Source organism: Mixophyes fleayi, chromosome 3 (assembly GCF_038048845.1).
Source record: "Mixophyes fleayi isolate aMixFle1 chromosome 3, aMixFle1.hap1, whole genome shotgun sequence".
Classification (NCBI taxonomy): Eukaryota; Metazoa; Chordata; class Amphibia; order Anura; family Limnodynastidae; genus Mixophyes; species Mixophyes fleayi.
The window spans coordinates 233,196,082-233,217,265 of NC_134404.1; positions in this window are offsets into that span (position 1 = coordinate 233,196,082).

Sequence of the window (21,184 nt, forward strand, 5' to 3'; positions counted from 1 at the left end):
ATGTGTGTTCATGAGGTAAAATTACCTCACGAAAATGAGTTTGACCCCTCAACTCGTAAATTTAGCCTTTACTACCCCTCCCACGGGGGGAAGGGGGGATGATGGAAGTTAACTGACTTGACTATTCTAAATTTTTTGTCAAATAATGTCAGTATACCAAATTTCAGGTCAATTGGATGAGCCCTTTCTGAGAAAATAGTTTTTTCCACACACACACACTAACGCACGCCTCTACACATGTGTGTTCATGAGGTAAAATTACCTCACGAAAATGAGTTTGAGCCCTACCAAATTTCAGCCCTTTTTGAATTTTTTTTCCCACACACACTAAGAATTTAGTAGGTCAGTGTATAACTCTGCCCAGCAGGTGGTGCTGCAACTTGTTTTTTTTTTTTCACACACACACAGACGCCACTAAGCATTTATATATTAGATATATATATAATAGAGATGAGCAGTTTGAATTAGGAGAAATCTGACAAAACCGATTTTTTTGGAGGTACCGAGTGAAACCGAGTCATGACTCTGTTTGGTGTGTCAAATTTGGATCTGAAAACAAGGCAACACGTTGGATCTCTACAGTTTTGGATTGATATCTTCTAAACACAGTCCTGTGGAGAGATCCAGTATGTGGAGAGATCATTTGTTGCAATTGTGCACTTATAAAGAAGTCAATCAGTAACTACTCATAGTAATAGTGTAATAGTATATTAGTAAACTACTTCTTCTTTGTTTTTAAAATGTGTTTCAATCTGCAGTTAATTGTACCAGGATCAATGTCACTGTCACTTGAACTATTTAGTGGACAAAAAACAGGGTTTCGTTTCACTCTAAGCAGCACAGCCGTAAAAGAAAATATTTCTTGCTTTTAAAATCCCAAGTGTTTTAATTGTGTGAAGGGCAGTGTCACTGACATATGAACTACTTAGTGGACAAAAAACAGGTTGCTGTTTGACTCCACACCAAACAGCACCCCAAAAAAAAAATACTTCCCGCTTTTAAAATTTAAGTGTTTGACTTGGCACTTGTGTGAGGGACATTATTAGTGACTACTAAGCATATTCTAGCTATTATTTTTAGAATGTACTAAATAAATGATAACTAGAATCTGATTGGTTGCTAAAGGCAACATCTCCACTTTTCAAACCCGCCAGAAAATTGCAGGTTGATAAATTTACTCCCAATTATTGTGACTGTGTTGGCAGATCTGTTAGGGGTAGTATCTGTACAACTAAGTACCAAAAATATGGTGCTCTTTCACTCTGAGGACCACACCCCCAAAAAACCCAATTGTTTACATTTGAATAATATTGTAGAGCTGTGTCTAAAGAATTGCAAGGTAACAGACCCTCTTTTCCTTTTCTCATTGGTTGACAATGGACAACATTACAAGTAGCTTTACTCCTTTTCAATAATGGTTCAGTCTACAGATCAGGAGCATCCCAGTACTTGTAGCACTTGTAGTAGTATGTTTTCAATCTTTACTGGTCCATTGGTTCATGTGGGAGGCAAATGTAAGAAAGCATGCTCCAAATCCAGACATTGTTTGTTAATCTCAAAGAAAACATTAGCTTTTTATGTAAAGATTAAGGGAAAAGTTATTAATGAATATAGTGATTTGTCTAAAATTTTAAAGTAGCTAATGGAGTATACACCACCCACAATATGAAAGTGCCAATATTTAGTATTGTTTGGTTATTTTGTGGAGAGGTGGCACCTTCTGTATCAATAAAGCAGCATTCTTTTTGGGAAGTCTCTTTTTTTTATTAGATTGATTGTTCTACCTGGTATCGGTATAGATGAGATCCAATTTTACTGGTCTGGTGTTACTGGTCTGTTGTTTAATAGCAGCTTGTATTTTTTTTCCGACAGATGCAGTAAGTGCAAATGGAGATTAGAAAAGATGAAGAGAAAATCCCGATGTGGATGAAGGGCAGGTATGTGGTTGATACCCTCAGGAAAAAAAAACATGGGTTTTTGCTGCAGTGCACAATTTAAAGCATTAGTATATGCAAATTTGAATAGTTGGATGGATCCAATCATCCTGCTAATAGTTCATATAGGCCTTTATATAATACTCTAGACCCTTTTTCACCAGTTTATTCTGCCTGTTGGTCTTTCAATTGTGAACTGTAGAGAGATTTAGCTAGTTCTGGAGCACATTGCAAAATGCTTTCCAAATTCTAGAGGAAAATTGGGAACTTTGATCTGAAAGTTTGGGTGCTTTGATTTGCTACCAGGGCGGGTTAGAGGAGGGAAGCCTAGAGTTTTCACTAGTTGCTTTGTTTTCTTTGAGGTGATTAATAGCTATCTATTTTTCAAACAGGGCTCCAACAGGATCCAGACAAGCAACATGTGAGCTTGTCACATCGGCAGCACACCAGGTAGTAAAAGCTGCAAGAACAAGTAGAAAGAGAAACACAGGTTTCGAGAATGGTCTAGCGCTTGTAAGTGGCTAGTCATTCCCCCTCAGTAGAATGGCTACTTCTCTTCTGGCAGTGAGTGCTGTTAGGAGTGGGGGGGGGGGGGGCAGTGGTCTTTCTTGCCTTGGGTACTAAAATGATTAGTTAAACCCTGTATGACTGGAGCTTAGCCATAGAGGCACAGCACACGCTAAGGTGTATAAAATAGATAGACATAACTAAGACACCTAAGCAGGTGCTGAATAACTGAGGGTCAGGGGCAGGCTGGGCTGGGGGCATCTGCATATTTGTTCCTCAAAAATGTTCCTAATAGGCTGCTGAATTGAGTCTTGCCTCCTGGGCTAAAATTTGCCAGCCCACCCCTGTTGAGGATATTACAATAGTGCTCTGATTGGGAACTGGTTCTTAGCCATTGAGGATGATTTTTCTCCCTTCTCATGGTCTGAGTGATGTTAGGTGGTAAACAGTTCTTAAACAATTGTAATCATTCTAGGGTCAAATCCCTGTTCATCATATCAGATAGCATGCTCTTACACTTCGTATACTTTATCATCATACAACCAATACATTATTTGGAATTCCCAAACTATAGAACTACGCAATGATTAAACAAAATATCTAAATGCATTACAAGCAAAACACAGGCAGGTAATTAGCGCATATTTGTTATACAAAAGTAGGCCTCTAAAACATAATTGCATAGTCTGAACCCAGTACCGAAAGCATGGTCTGACTGGGCAGCCATCTGGAGGCACAGCCCTCAATGTGTGCTACTGTGGTCAGCTTGTCAGATCACCATTTTTCAAAAGTAAAGGATTATACAATTATTTAGATATGGTTCGGGCTTCACATTTCCCGTCTGGGTCATGGACAGAGGGTCAGAGGTTAGTTCTTCAATTCATCCACATAACAAATAATTTAAAATAAAGAAAACAGTTATAACCTTAGCCAGTAAATGGGAGTACAGCCATATCATAACAACATACAAAGATCGTATGAAATATAAGATTTAATATAAGATATAGGTAGATATGTAGAGATTCTATAAGGTCATGACTCCATAAATAATAATGAGCAACATTTAGAAACTCGTATCCATCTACCAGGCAATTAAGAACAACTACCTTGTCCTGGTTTTTTCCACAAACATACATAGCTTTACAATTCGTATAAGAGAAGGAATGAGTTTAAAATATACAAATAAAATATACTTGTGATTATAAAATCAACCTGCCATCATTGTAGGATAAAACCATCAGCCTCTCATTCACCACAACATGTATTAGATGTTCACCTACTCCATACTCTTTAGCAAAGTGTTGTTCTGCATTTGAGAGTAATGCAACTAGTGGCTGTATCCTAATGGCAGTAACATGAAAGGACACTAACGACATAAGAAAAAATCCATCTACCCAAAATAAAAATTAAAAAGTGGTTCAAAAATCAGCAGGAATAACTTCTGTCAGCCATAACTTCTCAGTCAGTTTGAATGAGCACAATAAGTGCACTATAAGTTCCATTATTCAAAGGGATGATATATGCCTGCTCTGGCCTCCAAACTAGTAACACTCTATTGACTAGTAAGTCTAGGGGATGAAGACTGGTCTCCTCACAATACATGTGACTTTGTGACTCCTTACAGGTATTCTTAAGCCTATGCATGCTATTTCATTAAGTGTAGAAATTTGCCCATATTACCCATGCTTATGCAGAGCCTCCTCTAAGTTCTGACTTACTATTGCAACTATCTTTTGGTTAATGTAAAACAGGGTCCAGGTATAGTAACCAATGAAATTGTGGTGTACTGTATAGTGATACCACAGGATATGTAGGGAGTGCATGCTGTGAGCACCTTCTGTAGGAGCGTGTGTTGGGCTTAATCTTCCCTCATGTCATGCAGCTGAGAGCTTTCCAAACAAATGTAAGAGGCAGAACTAGTTCCCACTATTAACTGGAAAACCTTCAGTGTGGAGCTATAGTGGGAACCATACCAAGAAAAATTGTGTATTTGTAATCTACAGGAATTCTTATTCATTTGCAATCCAAGCAAGATCATTAATTGTAATCCAATCAGCTTCTATCACATAACAGTAGAGACTCTTGTTAACCCCTATTGGGTATGTTGGGTATGTACACAATACGTTTCCATAGAAGTAAATGGAATTTTTCAAGTACAGTGACATATTTTGAATGCACTGAAATGGAGTAGCCAGTGTCCAAAAAACACACTAGGGCTAAAAGAATGCCGATGCTAGTATGAATGGACATAGATGTGGACACTTAGAATAGAATGAGCTTTATTTTTTTTTACATGCGGTTGCATGCTTTTTTTTTTACATTCGGTGCAGCATTTAAATGCCAGTAGGGAAGAGTCATTATATCAACAAATACAAAGACCTATGTTTTTTCAGAGAATAGAATGAAAATGGCTTAAAACTTCTATTTATTGGCATAATAACTGTCACTTGATTCTAAGTCTATGGAAACTACTTAACATAAACATGAAAGTAAAACACTCTGTCATTTTATTATTGTAAGCTATGTAGCAAACAGTAAAGACATCATTAAAATAAATTACATTTGCTTCTCTATAACAAAGATGTGATACTCTTAGTAATTGAGATGTTTTTGGATTGTTTAGGGCACAAACTTACCTTTTGGAAGTCAGCTACTGATGTCGCAGTAACATAATTAACAAAAATAGTTGTTTGTTAGCAAATGCATGAAACAAGTAAATTGAAATACTTTATTTTTATTAACAATGTATTATTGAAGCTTTCCAAATACTGGCAAAATCTATAGTAAATTATAGATTGAAAGATAAAGACATTACTCACCAAATAAACAGTTTCCCAAGATCTGAGATGCTCTTTCCCTTAATATACTGAAACCTGAACAACTATTGACCTTTCCAAATAATTTATTTTTCATAGCTTTTTTTAATTGATAAAATTTAATTAGTTTAGGGATGATTTAACTAATCTCTAATTTGCAATCAAAATTCTATAACTTTCATGTGTGCTTCAATTCCAAGCAATAACTTCAAGACAAGATTGTCCGTGATAGATTTAGCAAATTATATGTCACTTTTTAATACATTCATAAGAACATATCATCTTGTTAGACCAAATCTTGGTTTTGTTTTTGAACATTATTGCAGCTAGTTTGCATTCTATGTGGAATACCCTGACCTACAATTAATATCGTCTTACCATGCTAACTTGTGCACTTGTCTGCATAAATAGCAGCAACTGCACATAATTGTATTGAATATGATATAAAAAAAGAAGAGGACTGTCTTATACTCTATGCCTCTGCAATTTTTTGTAAGCTTGTAAATGACCCACACTGAGTGGTTCTTTACAATGTCACCTTAGATTTCTTCTGTGCCAGATGCTACAAGCATAATCCATTTGGAAAAAAGCTCTCTCTCCCTTTCGTTCCCTTTCTCTCTCTTTCTCTTTCTCTACCCCTCTTTCTCCCTCCCCCCCAACCTCTCTCTCTCTTTCTCTCTCCCCCTCTCTCCCCCCTTTCTCCATTTCACCACTATGACAATATCTTATGGGAAATAGGCAGCACTTTGTTACATTTTTAAGAACTTCAAATGAAATATAACAGTCTTTAGCATTGCAGTAATACTTCCATATAAAAGAAAATAGTTGTAACAAAAGTTAAAGCTAAGTTTGATCACCAAGTGTTGCAAATTAACTTGACGCCCTTCCAGAAGTGTGTCTAGGCAAAATTTTTACACTTGCATAAAGGTCATAAAAGTAAAATTGGGAGATCCACTCCAACCTATAGGGCATTCATTTCAAGGGAGTTTAGTCCCCCATGCAGAACATTATACGTTTGATCTCCTGTTACTACTTGTAGTCAAAACCCTGGTTTAGTTACAATGGCAATACTGGTCAATCATATTAATTATGTTTAGTGCATAAGTAGCTAGCTGCAGAAATCATGCATGAAGAGTTGCAATGACTAGTAGTAACAATGCTAGGAACTATCCCTTAAAGAACATTCATACCTCTGGTAGCAGGGGTTTCTCATTGTTGTTTATGAAATAATGCTCTGCTTAAAGAAATACTGGTGCCTGATCCTTTAAAGACTCTCATACATCTTATAGCAAAGGCTCTCTAACTTGACAATTATTTAGTCTGATGCTTAGCACCAAAAGATATATTTGTTTTAGTCTGCATTCCTTCTTTCTATTTTTTTGCCTTTTTGCCAATAACACCCCATATGATTCCTTGGGGTATATTTACTAAACTGTGGGTTTGAAAAAGTGGAGATGTTGCCTATAGCAACAAATCAGATTCTAGCTGTCATTTTGTAGAATGCATTTTGTAGAATGAAAGTTACAACTTGACTGGTTGCTATAGGCAACATCTCCAAATTTTCAAACCCGCAGTTTAGTAAATATACCCCCCTTAACTGTATAGAGATAAAAATTCATTCTTATTCTTAAACAGATTCATATATCCACTTTTACTACTGCAGAAACACCAAATGTTCTGAGAACCACATTTATACAGTTTATATTCATCAACTCCTAGTTGGGAGATGTCACTGTCATGTAGCGTCCAAGTCAACAGGCAAACCCGTAGAAATTAGCACACCATGGACCTCATTTATGAAGGAATGGGAAGCAAAATAATGAGTACGTTTTCTCCTGGACACAACCATGTTACAATGCAGGGAGTGCAAATTAGTTTATTATTTTGCATATAAGTTAAATACTGTCTGTTTTTTCATGTAGTACACAAATAATTGAAAGCTTTATTTGTACTCTGAAAATTTAAAGTTGATCTAGGATATGCCCTACCACAACTATAAATCTGCCATGACATTCTAAATATACATCCCCTTCCAATGCAACATTCTTTTTCTTAACTTTCCTTAATAAATCATATCCATGTATTTACCCAAGATAATGCATTTCCAATCTATAATTAAACTCTCAATCCATCCCTGCCAAATATGATTTGTAAACAAAAAGACATAATTGAAGAAGATTCATTGTGCATATTTGTGCAACTGCCATAGGCTTGAAGGCTAACAGACTCACATGGGTAATAATTTATAGTTGGAAATGTAATCTATGTAACATATTAGTGGTTCGAGTATAATTTAGTGATTCAAAATTAGAGCTTGTGGTGACTTAGGCCACTGTGACTAACGAAGCAAAGTTAGGAATGACACGACCCACATATCAGTGGGGTAACTAAAAACCACTAGGGCCTGGTACCATATCCCGAACACCTCACTCACACAAACAAGACACAAACACATAAAGCACATTGGGCCTGATTCTTTAAGGACTGTTAAGCAAAAAATTGAGTAAGTTTTCTTACTCAAGTGTTTTGGACAAAACCATGTTGCAATTCAAGGGTTGCAAATGAGTTTATTTTGCACATAAGGAAAATACTGACCGTTTTTTCATGTAGCACACAAATACTTGATAGCTTATTTATACACTGAAATGTAAAGTTGATCTAGGACATGCCCTACCCCAAATATAAATCTGCCATCACATTTTAAATTTACCCCCCTCCAATACAACATGGTTTTGCCTTACATGCTTACTTTTACTTAACTTTCCCTAATGAATCAGGGCCATTATGATGTTTGTTTTATCTCAACTCTTTTAGATGCATCTACAGAGGAATGCTTGCTCCCGTTCAATTACATTCATGTCCTTATTAGGTGTGGGCACATGGCTTTGGCTGCAATTTTAGGTACCCCTATTCAGACATCCTCTTTTGATACATCCATGACAACTTACTGTCACGGTTTGGTATTCTGGACTCTGGATCCGTTCAAAGATGTTGTGAGAACGGATCCTCAGGGAGAATCTAACAATACACTGGCAAGTGGTAATGGTAACCCGAGGTTCAAATAGATGACAGATGCAGGATAAAAGTACAATCAGCGGTTTAATGATGACTGAATGAATATACAGGAAAGTCTTGGTAGATGCATATACACTAGAAACATGGTACAAGGTGGGCGGAGCCCTAGACAATGTCATAGGCAATATGAACAATCAATAGACAAATGGATAAATGTGGCTTTGAATGAACAGTCCAGCAATAGTGTGGAAAGAATGAGGCACAGGTGTATGGTATCCCAATAGCGCAGCACACATCAAAGGAGAGTTTAACAGTCCAGGTAGTAGTAGATACACAGTAGATTCGGCAGGGACCCGATACCAAATAGTGCCTTAATGATACTTGAACAGTTCAGCCAGGAAAGAGGACAACAAGCAGCTTGGTGATACGACCTGTAATGCCACTGAGCCGGAATGACCAATGCGGAACAGATGAAGCTGGATAGAACTATTAAGAGAGATGACTTGAAGGAGCAACCTGACAGAGTCAGGTGTGGTTTAAACAGTCCAGTTCCAATATCAGCGATACAGCAAAGGCAGGTGCGGCTGGAGCAGTATAGCCCAAGGAGTGACACACAGTAGAGATGGTTGCAGCTTGAGAGGTATAGCCCATGAAGTTGCACACAGCGGAGGTGATTGTAGCTTGAGTTGTATAGCCCGTAATGTAGCACACAGCAGAGGTAGTTGCAGCTTGAGCGGTATAGCCCGTGGAGTAGCAACACAGTAGAAACAGGTGCTGGAGTAGTATAGCCTGAGATGTAGCAACACAGCAGAGGTAGATGCAGCTTGAGTGGTACAACCTGTAGAGTAGTAACACAGCAGAGACGGGTGCAGCTGAAGCGACTTAGTCCATGGTGTAGCACACAGCAAAGGTGGTTGCAGCTTGAGCGGTATAGGACAGGTAACTTGATCAACAGGCCCAGAGGAAAGGGAGGAAGTGCCTTTTCAAGTCTGGAGCCAACACAGGAACCAATAGGAATCTAATTAGAAGTGGACAGGTTATCAGTCTGCACATGCGCAGATCAGCACTTAGAGGATTGAAGTCTGTTAATGAGACACATGTGAGTGTCTCAGTCTTGGTCTATGGAATCCGAATGAGCAGCGTGTGACAGTACCCCCCCCCTTTTAAAGGTGGGCACCGCACATCTAGGATTCGGCTTAGAAGGAAAGTTCTTGTGAAAATTCTTAACTAGAACTGGAGCATGAACATCCGCAGTGCGGATCCAGGAACGTTCCTCAGGACCAAAGCCTTTCCAGTCCACTAAATACTTCAAACTTCCTTTAGATATTTTTGAATCCAAGATTTGTTTGACCTCAAATTCTTGATCCAAATGAACTTTAGGTGTTGTCAAAGAAGTATGAGTAGATGAAAAACGGTTGATGATTAATGGCTTCAACAAAGAGACATGGAATGAATTGGAGATCCGAAGAGCAGCTGGTAAAGATAATTTCACAGAAGCTGGATTAATTATTTTAGAAATAGTATAAGGACCAATAAAGCGGGGAGCAAACTTCATACAAGGCGTCTTGAGACGGATATTCTTTGTGGAGAGCCATACTCTATCACCTATCTTGAAAACAGGTGCGGCTCGTCCGTTTTCTATCCGCCGCAAACTTGTTCCGTTTGGAAGATTTCTTAAGACAGCTCCTTGCTTGATTCCAGATAGAAACAAATCTTCGTCAAACGAGATCAACAGCAGGAACCTGGGTGGGCGGGAGGGAGGTAAACCTTGGAAAGGATGGATGAATTCCATACACAATAGAAAATGGTGATGCAGAAGTTGACTCATGAAGGTCATTATTATGCACAAACTCTGCCCAGGGTAGAAGATTTACCCAATTGTCCTGATTGGCAGTAGAAAACATTCTAATAAAAGTCTCTAAATCTTGGTTTACACTTTCAGTCTGTCCATTAGACTGGGGATGGTAAGATGATGAAAAGTTTAACTGGACACCAAGAATTGTACATAAGGCTTGCCAAAATCTGGACACAAAATGAACTCCACGATCTGACACAATTTCTGCAGGACAGCCATGCAACCGGAATATCTCCTTGATGAAGCATGTAGCAAGGACAGATGAGGATGGTAGGCCAATAAGTGGAACAAAATGAGCCATTTTTGAGAACCGATCTACCACTACCCAGATGGTGTTATATTTTTTACTAGGGAGTAGATCTGTGATAAAGTCCATGCTCAAATGGGTCCGTGGCTTGTGTGGAATAGGAAGTGGGATTTGTTGTCCAGCAGGAGATTGGCGAGATGACTTGTTTTGACTACAGATTTCACAGGAAGCAACAAAGTCCTTAACATAACAATGAAATTTTGGCCACCAATAACTGCGGGAGACCAACTCAATGGTTTTACGTACACCAGTATGACCAGCAAAACGAGTAGAATGGAACCAAGTCAGAAGTTTCTTTCGTAAATTTGGAGGTACAAACGTCTTTCCAGGAGGGGGAATACAAGCAGGAGCAGGAGACAAAGTAGAAGTAAATATACACTTGGGATCCAGTATGGGATGAGGTTTCACCTCTTCGGTCTTGGAATCACAAAAAAAGGCTTGAGAGAGAGCATCAGCACGTTTATTCTTCTCACCAGGTTTGAATGTAATTCAGATGTTGAAGCGAGAGAAGAAGAGAGACCATCTAGCCTGTCTTGGATTTAGGTATTCAGCGGATTGTAGATATAATAGATTTTTATGATCCGTAAAGATGGTAAGCGGGAATTTGGCTCCCTCTAGAAAATAACGCCACTCTTCCAATGCTATTTTAATGGCCAGTAATTCTTTATCGCCAATGGCGTAATTCTTCTCTGCGGGAAAAAATCTTCTGGAGAAAAATGCACAGGGATGGAACTGGTTAAGGTGAGACTTTTGTGATAACACAGCCCCTACTCCAACACTTGAAGCATCAATCTCGAGGAAAAATGGCAAAGACATATTAGGTTGTTGAAGAATAAGTGCTGAGGAAAATGCTTCTTTTAGAAATTTGAAAGCCTTTAAAGCCTTGGGCAGCCATGATTTGGGATTGGCACCCTTCCGGGTGAGAGACACAATAGGTGCCAGGATAGTGGAATATCCTTTGATAAAACGTCTATAATAATTAGAGAATCCTAAAAAGCGCTGCACAGGCTTCAATCCTAAAGGAAGAGGCCACTCGAGTATAGCTCTAACCTTCTCGGGGTCCATCTCCAATCTTGAGCCTAAGACAAAATATAGCCAAGAAATGACATTTGGGATTTTTCAAATAAGCATTTCTCTAATTTGCAAAAAAGTTGATTCTTGCAAAGACGTGAGAGAACTTCTGCCACATGAAGATGATGTGAAGGAATGTCCTGAGAAAAAAATCAAAAAGTCATCTAAATATACAACGACACAATCATAGAGGAGGTCTCTGAAGATTTTGTTAACAAAACTTTGAAACACTGCAGGGGCACTACACAAAGGCATCACTAGGTATTCGTAGTGACCATCGCGAGTGTTGAAAGCTGTTTTCCATTCATCGCTGGCTTTAATTCGGATGAGGTTATAGGCTCCCCTGAGGTCTAGTTTAGTAAAAATCTCCGCCCCCTTTATACGGTCGAATCATTCGGTGATGAGAGGAATAGGGTACCGGTTCTTAATGGTGATGGCATTAAGACCTCTGTAGTCAATACATGCGCGAAGGGACCCATCCTTCTTTTTAACAAAAAAGAAACCGGCCCCAGCAGGAGAAGATGAAGGTCTAATAAATCCACGGAGAAGATTCTCTTGGACATATCCGGACATGGCTTGAGTCTCTGGCAAGGATAAAGGATACACACGACCTCGCGGAGGGACTTGATCAGGTAACAGGTCGATTGAACAATCCCATGTTCGATGAGGAGGAAGATGTTCAGATCTGGCCTTGTCAAATACATCCCGAAATAACAAATACTGACTGGGAAGGCAGCTGGAATGAGACTCAGACGAGATGCTAGTAGAGGCCAGAGGATGAACACGAGAAAGACAATTCTTAAAGCAATTAGGACTCCAAGATAGAACTTGTGAAGTGGTCCAATCCATCTGAGGAAAATGTTGTTGGAGCCAGGGTAATCCCAGAATGACTGGACTAGTAGAAGATGGCAAAACATGGAAGGATATCATCTCTTTATGTAGTGCTCCTATTTGTAACAGAATAGGTTGAGTGCATTTCTTAATGAGACCATTGGAGATACGAGATCCATCAATTGCAGAAATAGATACAGGATGCTCTAGGGAGGACACGGGTAAGGACCCTTGAGACACGAGGGAAGAGGAAACAAAGTTCCCAGCAGCTCCTGAATCTAACAAGGCATAGGAATGAACAGGGCCAGAAGGGCCATATAATATAACTGGAAATGAGCACACAGTAGGTAACGATGATGGAGGAGAAGATTTGACATTGCCTAACTTGACTTCCCCAGAACAAATTAGGCTTTGGCGTATCCCAATTTCTTGGGACACTTATTCAGAATATGTCCTGGATCAGCACAATAAATACACAATTTATTTTTAAATCTTCGATCTCGCTCCTCCGGAGTTAAACGCGATCGTCTTAGTTGCATTAATTCTTCTTCAGAAGTAGGAGAAAGATGGCGAGCTGATGTTCTAGATAAAGGGCGGCAAGAATTATCCTTTTCAGCAGATCTTTCTCTGAAATGTAAGTCCACACGATTACACAAAGAAATTAGAGCATCTAAGGTAGCAGGCAGTTCCTGGGAGGCCAGAGCATCCTTGATCTTATCAGATAGACCGTGCCAAAAAGTAGCCACTAGAGCATCATTATTCCAATGTAGTTCTGATGATAAAGTGCAAAAAGAGATCACATATTGCGCCACTGATCGTGACCCCTGACGAAGCCTGAGAATACTTGATGCTGCAGAGGTAACACGACCAGGTTCATCAAAAATTTTCCGGAATGTGGCTATAAAGGCAAAGCTATCAGAAAGGAGAGGGTCATCACGCTCCCAGGGAAAGAAGGCCCAGGCCAAGGCCTGGCCAGAGAATAGTGATATTAAATAAGCAACTCTTGTTCTTTGAGTAGTAAAGTTCTGAGGTTGTAATTTTAATTGAATTGAACACTGATTGAGGAAACCTCTACAAACTTTTGGGTCGCCATCAAATTTAGCAGGAGACGGAATCCGGAGAGTAGAATGAGAATTACTAGGCAATTCTGGTGCAAGCACAACCGGAGGAGGAACGAGTGGGAGAAGTCAAGAAAAGGCTGATTGAATAGAATACACTCTAGAGGCCAGTGCCCGAAAACATTGAAGGAGTTGATGTTGAAGTTCATCCTGTTGTTCTACCCGCTGAAGTAACAGCCGTAGAGTCGGTTTAGCTGATGATTCCCCAGGAGAGTCCATTGTGGCCTGTTGATACTGTCACGGTTTGGTATTCTGGACTCTGGATCCGTTCAAAGATGTTGTGAGAACGGATCCTCAGGGAGAATCTAACAATACACTGGCAAGTGGTAATGGTAACCCGAGGTTCAAATAGATGACAGATACAGGATAAAAGTACAATCAGCGGTTTAATGATGACTGAATGAATATACAGGAAAGTCTTGGTAGATGCATATACACTAGAAACGTGGTACAAGGTGGACGGAGCCCTAGACAATGTCATAGGCAATATGAACAATCAATAGACAAATGGCTATGGTTTTGAATGAACAGTCCAGCAATTGGGTGGAAAGAATGAGGTGTATGGTATCCCAATAGCGCGGCACACATCAAAGGAGAGTTTAACAGTCCAGGTAGCAGTAGATACACAGTAGATGCGGCAGGGACCCAATATCAAATAGTGCCTTAATGCTTTCAATGATACTTGAACAGTTCAGCCAGGAAAGAGGACAACAAGCAGCTTGGTGATTCGACCTGTAATGCCACTGTGCCGGAATGGCCAATGCGGAACAGATGAAGCTGGATAGAACGGTTCAGAGAGATGACTTGAAGGAGCAACCTGACAGAGTCAGGTGTGGTTTAAACAGTCCCGTTCCAAGATCAGCGATACAGCGAAGGCAGGTGCGTCTGGAGCTGTATAGCCCAAGGAGTGACACACAGTAGAGATGGTTGCAGCTTGAGCGGTATAGCCCGTAATGTAGCACACAGCGACAGTGGTTGCAGCTTGAGCGGTATAACTCGCAGAGTAGCACACAGCAGAGGTAGTTGCAGCTTGAGCGGTATAGCCTGTGGAGTAGCAACACAGTAGAAACAAGTGTAGCTGGAGCAGTATAGCCCGAGATGTAGCAACACAGCAGAGGTAGATACAACTTGAGTGGTACAACCTGTAGAGTAGTAACACAGCAGAGACGGGTGCAGCTTAAGCGACTTAGTCCATGGTGTAGCACACAGCAAAGGTGGTTGCAGCTTGAGCGGTATAGGACAGGTAACTTGATCAACAGGCCCAGAGGAAAGGGAGGAAGTGCCTTTTCAAGTCTGGAGCCAACACAGGAACCAATAGGAATCTAATTAGAAGTGGACAGGTAATCAGTCTGCAAATGCGCAGATCAGCACTTAGAGGTTTGAAGTCTGTTAATGAGACACATGTGAGTGTTTCAGTCTTGGTCTATGGAAGCCGAATGAGCAGCGTGTGACACTTACCTTATCTAATATCTACTCCAATTTCCTGTCTCTTCCATTATATTGTTTCCATTGCCTTGTATCTTCACCTCTTATTTTTGTTTTCCACTTTTATGTCTTTCCCTAATGTTTCTTAATTTTTTTTCCTTTTATCTTTAAATCCCCTCCTCTTGTCTGCCAATCCTAGTTTGTTCCTCTTGTTGTTTGTTAAAAATAGGTAAAATGATATATTTAGCTCTTTTTGCGCCTGTATTACTATTTATAGCATTAACAGCCATTTATAGTCTGTTTTCTAATGATCTCTTCACAACTGTCCAAATTTTCACCAATTTTGACCAAAGTATTGCTGCTGACCCTCTCCAATGTATTGGTGTTGCCCCGACCCAATGTGTTGCACTTGCAATCTAACAACTTGGTGTATCTTCTTTTTTTAAATGAAAAAGTAACTGATGTAGATGGGCCTGAGTCATTAAGGAAAGTAAGGCAAAAAAGAGTAGATGTTCTTTGGGACAAGCCATGTTACAATGCAAGGGGTGCAAATTAGTTTTTTAATTTACACATAAGTTAAATACTGGCTGTTTTTTTTATGTAGCACACAAACACTTGATAGCTTATATTTACACTGAAATGAAGAGTTCATCTAGGACATATCCTACCCCAATTGTGAATATGTCTCAACATTTAAAATTTACCTCCCCCTCCAATGCAACATGGTTTTGCCCAGGTGCAAAGTTACTCCTTTTTTGCCCTCCTTAATTACTCAGGCCCGACATCTTTGATGAGGATGATGATGAGGATGTTGATAACATTGTCCTTTATCATCATTGAGGAAGATGACCAGTGACCATGATTATTTTGTTAACATCCCTATCTATTCTCCAGTTCAACACCCAAAATGTTTATCTTTTTGGGGGGCCCATATCAACACAGTGTATATAGAGCGGACATTCAAATACATACAGGTAGCATAAGCAATCAGTTTGAGAAATGTACACAGGGATTTCTACATAGAGCTGGTCAGTGATGAGTCTGGAACACCGCGGGAAGCTGGGTTGTTCAACAGAAAATCGTACCAGACAAACCACTTCATTAGTGGGGACGTGGCGGCAGTAGTGTAAAGGACCCCTAGTGTCTCCATTTCGAAATTATGTTGAACCTTGGAGATAATATTACAGGGGGATGATGAAAGGAGCCCTCCAGACTTGGGCTATGGAGACCTTGGTTGCAATAAATATGTGGCCTATTACATATCTATCTCCAGAGGAGATCTGGTGTGGAAATAGGTAAAGTACCAGGGCAAACACCATAAGGAGCGGACAAGTGGACATCCCCAAAATATGTGAAATATGTCTCATGTCTCCCCACAATTGTGCCAGAAAGCTTTGGATTGAGAGGGCCAAATATTATGTAACTTAGATGGGTTCATGTAGAGCCTGTGTAGCAGTTTGTACATCATCTCCATATGGTTTAAGTACCGAGACATTTGATGGGCAGTTTCAAAGATGCAAATGATAGGAGCAACAAGGCTTAGGCTATTTTGTTTGCTTCCTCATTAATGCTGATCATTCTATGGGTGTTATCTACCAGCTGACAGCCGAAGACGAAGGCGACCTGGTTAGGGTGAATAAGTACTGGAATGAGAGGAGTAAGCCAGTTTGCTATTAATTTAGCATATATCTTAATATCCAAAATAAGGAGGGCAATGGGTCTATAATTTTGGCATAGCATCTGGTTCTTATCCAGTTTGGGGATCATCACAAATTGAGATTACAGCATTTATGGTGGGAAGCTTGCCTGCCTCGTGCCCGCATTAAATATTTGCTCAAGGATAAGGGCTAGTTCCTTCTGGAAGGTGGATTAGAAGTTGTTAATAAAGCCATCAGGGCCTGGGACTTTGTCCTTGAGGAGTGTTTTAATTACACTCAAGATTTCAGTCTGCATCCATGGGGCATTAAGGGCCAGTTTAGAAGCTGTACCCAGAGTCGGGAGGCAAAGATCATGCAGGAAGTCGACAATCAGGGATGGTGTCAGGTTGGGGTGTGGACTCGCACGAGCAGAGGTTATAGAGTTTAGCGTAGTAGGACGCAAATGTGTTATCTATGTCTCATAGGTTAGAGATTTGGGTACCAACTTTGCTAATCAGACACATGATTTGGTTTTGGGCCCATTGTCCCCGTAGCTTTCTGTCTAGCAATGTGCCAGCCCTATTTCCAGTGACATAGGACTTCTGATGCAGTCTGTTTAGGGCTTGTTGGGTATGGGCCAAAAATAGCTTCTGTAATTGGCTCTTCAGCAAACAATTTGGGACTTAAAGTCCCCAGAGGGCAGTGATTTGCTTCAGGCCTCTAGAGAAGACAAATGTGTCTCCAGGTCCTTTTGATGCTGTAGAAAAGCATGCTTAATTCTCGTCTCTGTCTGTATGGCTAAAACCTGCATCCCAGCTTACAGAATACACCAGAAATTAAAAATGGAGGTGTCTTCTGGGAGCATTAATAGTGGTGTACATGTCTAACATCTTCTTGAGGGCTTTTTTTGATTCCAACAATGTTATTGAATAAGGGGAGAGCTGACAGGCACAGGCGGACAGGGAGCACCATAAACTTGTAGAACAGACTGTAGAGGTCTTCACCTATAGCAAGCCGCCTTTCCCGTAGAGGTGGACGTGCTGACAGGTACTTAGATGCCCCCAGGACTTGAGCTCAAAGTAGCACAAGTTTATGATGTTACCACTGTACTGGAGCGGGCCAGATAGAAGGCACAAACAGAGTCCAATAGTCAGGCCGAGTTCAGAGGGTAATAGCAAACAGCAGCGTGGGGTCCAGGCAAGAGTCGGGGGCCGGCAGCAGACAACGTATCCAGAGAACGAACAAAGGTCAAGGGTCAAAGACAATCCAACGGGGTCCAGAAACAAGCCAGGGGTCATACATGGGAGATCAGGTCTAGCAAAACAGTAAAGGAGCAGGGAACAGGTACAGGGAGCCTAGCTACACTGGGAGCTATAACTGGCATTGAGGCTCTGTCCTCACTGCCTTAAGTAGTGAGAGGAACCAATAAGAGCAGTGTGCCAGCGAGACTCCTCCCAATACATTATCAACCTGTCCCATGTTTTGCAGACTATCTAGCCTGAATGAACAGCGGGTAGTATAGGGCAGCTACCAAGTGACTATATGGGGAAAGTGTGATTTTTATTTACAATACTGGTAAAATTAATATTGCAGCGCCCGGCTGTAGGACAGCTGGCCGGGCGCTTCGACAGGCGATAAAGAGCGTCCGGTTGTTGCCCAGGCTACCGGGACGTGGGGCGGAAGTGACGTCCTGGTCGTCATGGAGACGGCCGGGACGTCCAAGGCAGCCGGAAGTGAGTCGCGGCGGCCCATCGGGGAGCCGCGACTCATAACAGTCGGGGAATTCGCCATGTCCAAACCACCTCAGCATGCTCAGGCCATGATATCAGGAGGATCCTGGTTGACCTGGTGTTATGCAATGACCACTTATCATTCAGTATTAGATCGATACGTGAGTAAGAGTTGTGCACCATAGTGTAGTCACATTCTACAGGGGCCTAGACCCTCTAAACATCGTATAATCCGAAATCTGCCAGGAGATGGCCCTCGTGGGGCCCGCAGAAGGATCACCTGAGTAGGGGTTGTACCAGATGATCAGTCAAGTTTCAGGACTGCGACTGTATAGTAAAGTTCCCCATAAAGATAAGTGAGCCCTGTCTGTGGTTTTCAATGTCTCGGAAGGCAGATCTATCAGGAGTTTGGGGCATAGAGGGAGACATAGTAACCATTGTCCCATTCAAAGATCCCACCACTAGCAAGTAGCGGTTATTTATATCCCCAATTTGGGATTTGAGGGTAAAATCAGATTTAGATCTAAACAGGAGGGCGACTCCATTGCTCTTGACTGACTTGATTGATGTGTTTGCAGTGTAACATATTGGGAATTTGTGGTCACAGAATACAGGAGTGGCTATGGCCAGGAAGCACGTTTCCTGGACCACCACTACATCTGTCTTCTGTTGATGGAAGAAGGAGAGTGCCAAACAGAAATTGGTGAAAGAGTTCAAACCCTCACATTCAAGGACAGAAACTTGAGTATCTCAGAGTCCGGCAGGAGACTTTTAGAAATATGAGGAGTAGGGGGCTGAGCATTGTGTAGGAGCTTAGATGGGGTGTGAGTCCCGCTGGCAGGGAGGTCCTTGGGGGGATGAAGAGGAGGTGTGGGAGGAACACAGGATAAAGACATAAAGGCAGCAAAATGTGTCCCGGAAGGAAGGAGATAAAGCAAAAACAAAAATTGGGGGGAACGTGGCCCTATTTCGAGAGTTCCCACCCATCCACATACAGGGAGTGTTCATCCGCTACCAGCAGTATAGTGTGTAGATAGAGATATGTGGCATCCCAAGAACATAACCCAAAACAGAAATTTCAACGTAGATAAAGAGTTAACATACATACTACATATGGGGTGCAGCAAAATAGATGCGGGGTAACAAACATAGCGTTAAGAAGAACAGTCCAGGTTAAACACATTTCTACTTACTGGAATGAGACCCACATTTTGCTTCACTGGGATCTTAACCAAGGGATGTTCTTGGGTTGGCTGAGCATCTAAGTCACAATCCAGTCCAGACAGGTATATAGAGGTGTCGAGGAGATTTCACTGGAACGGGTCGGATCTGAATGAAAGAGGAGATGACAACTAATTATGGGTCACCGGCTACACGCGACCATTCCTTTTAAATGTGACCCCATGGGTCACATCTGAAACAGGCAGCAGGATGTCCCAAGATTTAAAAAATTGTATTCTGTCTTCCGCTACAGTGATGATGTGAGTAGAGTTATTATGGTGTGTAATGAGTTTACCCGGGAAGCCCCAGTTGTATGGTTTGTCCTGTTCTCACAAGCATATGGTGATAACTTGGAAGGACATCTGTTTGGCAATGGTGGCTTCCGATAAATCGGAAAAGAGTTGAGGGTCCTGCAGAAGTTCCACAGCAGTAGGTGACCCACTCAGAGGACCTGCTCCTTGACATGGTAGAAATGCAGATGCACAAGCATGTCGCATGGTACCGCTTCCAGACCCAACTGTGGTTTATGGAGTCTGTAAATGTGGTCCAGAAGGAGGTCGCAATCTGAATAAAAAGTTCTTAGACAAAGTCAGATAGTACCTGCTTAAACATGGATTCCGGTATGTACCTTATTTTAAGTTTATTTCTCCTCGAGCAGTCTTCAATGTCCGTCAGCTTGTCAGCCATAGCAAGAACTTGACACTCTAGCCACTCCTGTGAGGAGAAAAGATCGTTATGTGAAGCCACCAGCTCCTCCACCTTATCCTTAATGTGTGAGGTTCTTTCAAAATGCTCTGAGACTTGTAGATTGATTTCATATATAAAGGAATGTATTTCGGTCACCAAGTCCGTTTTAAATGAGGTTAACATCAACTACATTGTTTTGACCATTGTCAGAGTCCCTGGTTATTTTACTTCTGTCAGGGCCTACAAAGGTGGATACAGGTTGTGGCATGAAGAACTGTACTGCAGAGGCTGGTTTAGGCAGTTTGAACATTTTGGGCCCCATATTGGACCATGGGATCAGCCCATATGGAACCTAGTGGGTCAGAGATAGTGTCCAATGGAGCCATGGACTGAAACTGGAGGGTTAGAGGCAGCTGGTGTAAGTAAAGGAGCGGGTTGCTGGCAGAAAGGGCAGGTATGCTTATATTCGAGTCATGAGTGTATGGGGGGGACTGTCTCTTTAAAATCAGGCAGCATGGTAGAGGGTGTGTTGAGCAGGCAGACACCGGAGGAGGTAGTAGCCAGAGGCACAGAGTCCAGAAAGCAGCCCCAGTATAGTGTCAGCTGCAGAGGCAAGTGTCCTAACCCTTTGGGTAGAAGACCAGCTAAGCTGTTTTGCTTGAAAGAGGGCTAGTGTGGACAGTAAGCCCAGAATGCACTGTGTCTGTATTTGTTTTAGGCCAAACAGATGCAGCATGTATATTGGGTGACAACAAATGTACACAGGGACAGACGCAGGGTCTGGGGCCTTTGGGCAATCAGGTGGAGGCCCGGATCATAGGTGTGCTGGTGATCATACCAGTCAAGTGTCCACCAACGCGATTTGCTGGTATTCCAGGGTCTAAATGCAGCAGTAGGTACATTTGCTGTCGAGGATATGTCTGCCGCCCTGGAGCATGGGGTGCAGGAATAGGAAGATGTCTCAGATCTGTCCATCACCTGTGTAATGGCGCCGGGCAGGAACTCAGCACTCTTTCAAGAGGCCAGTGGC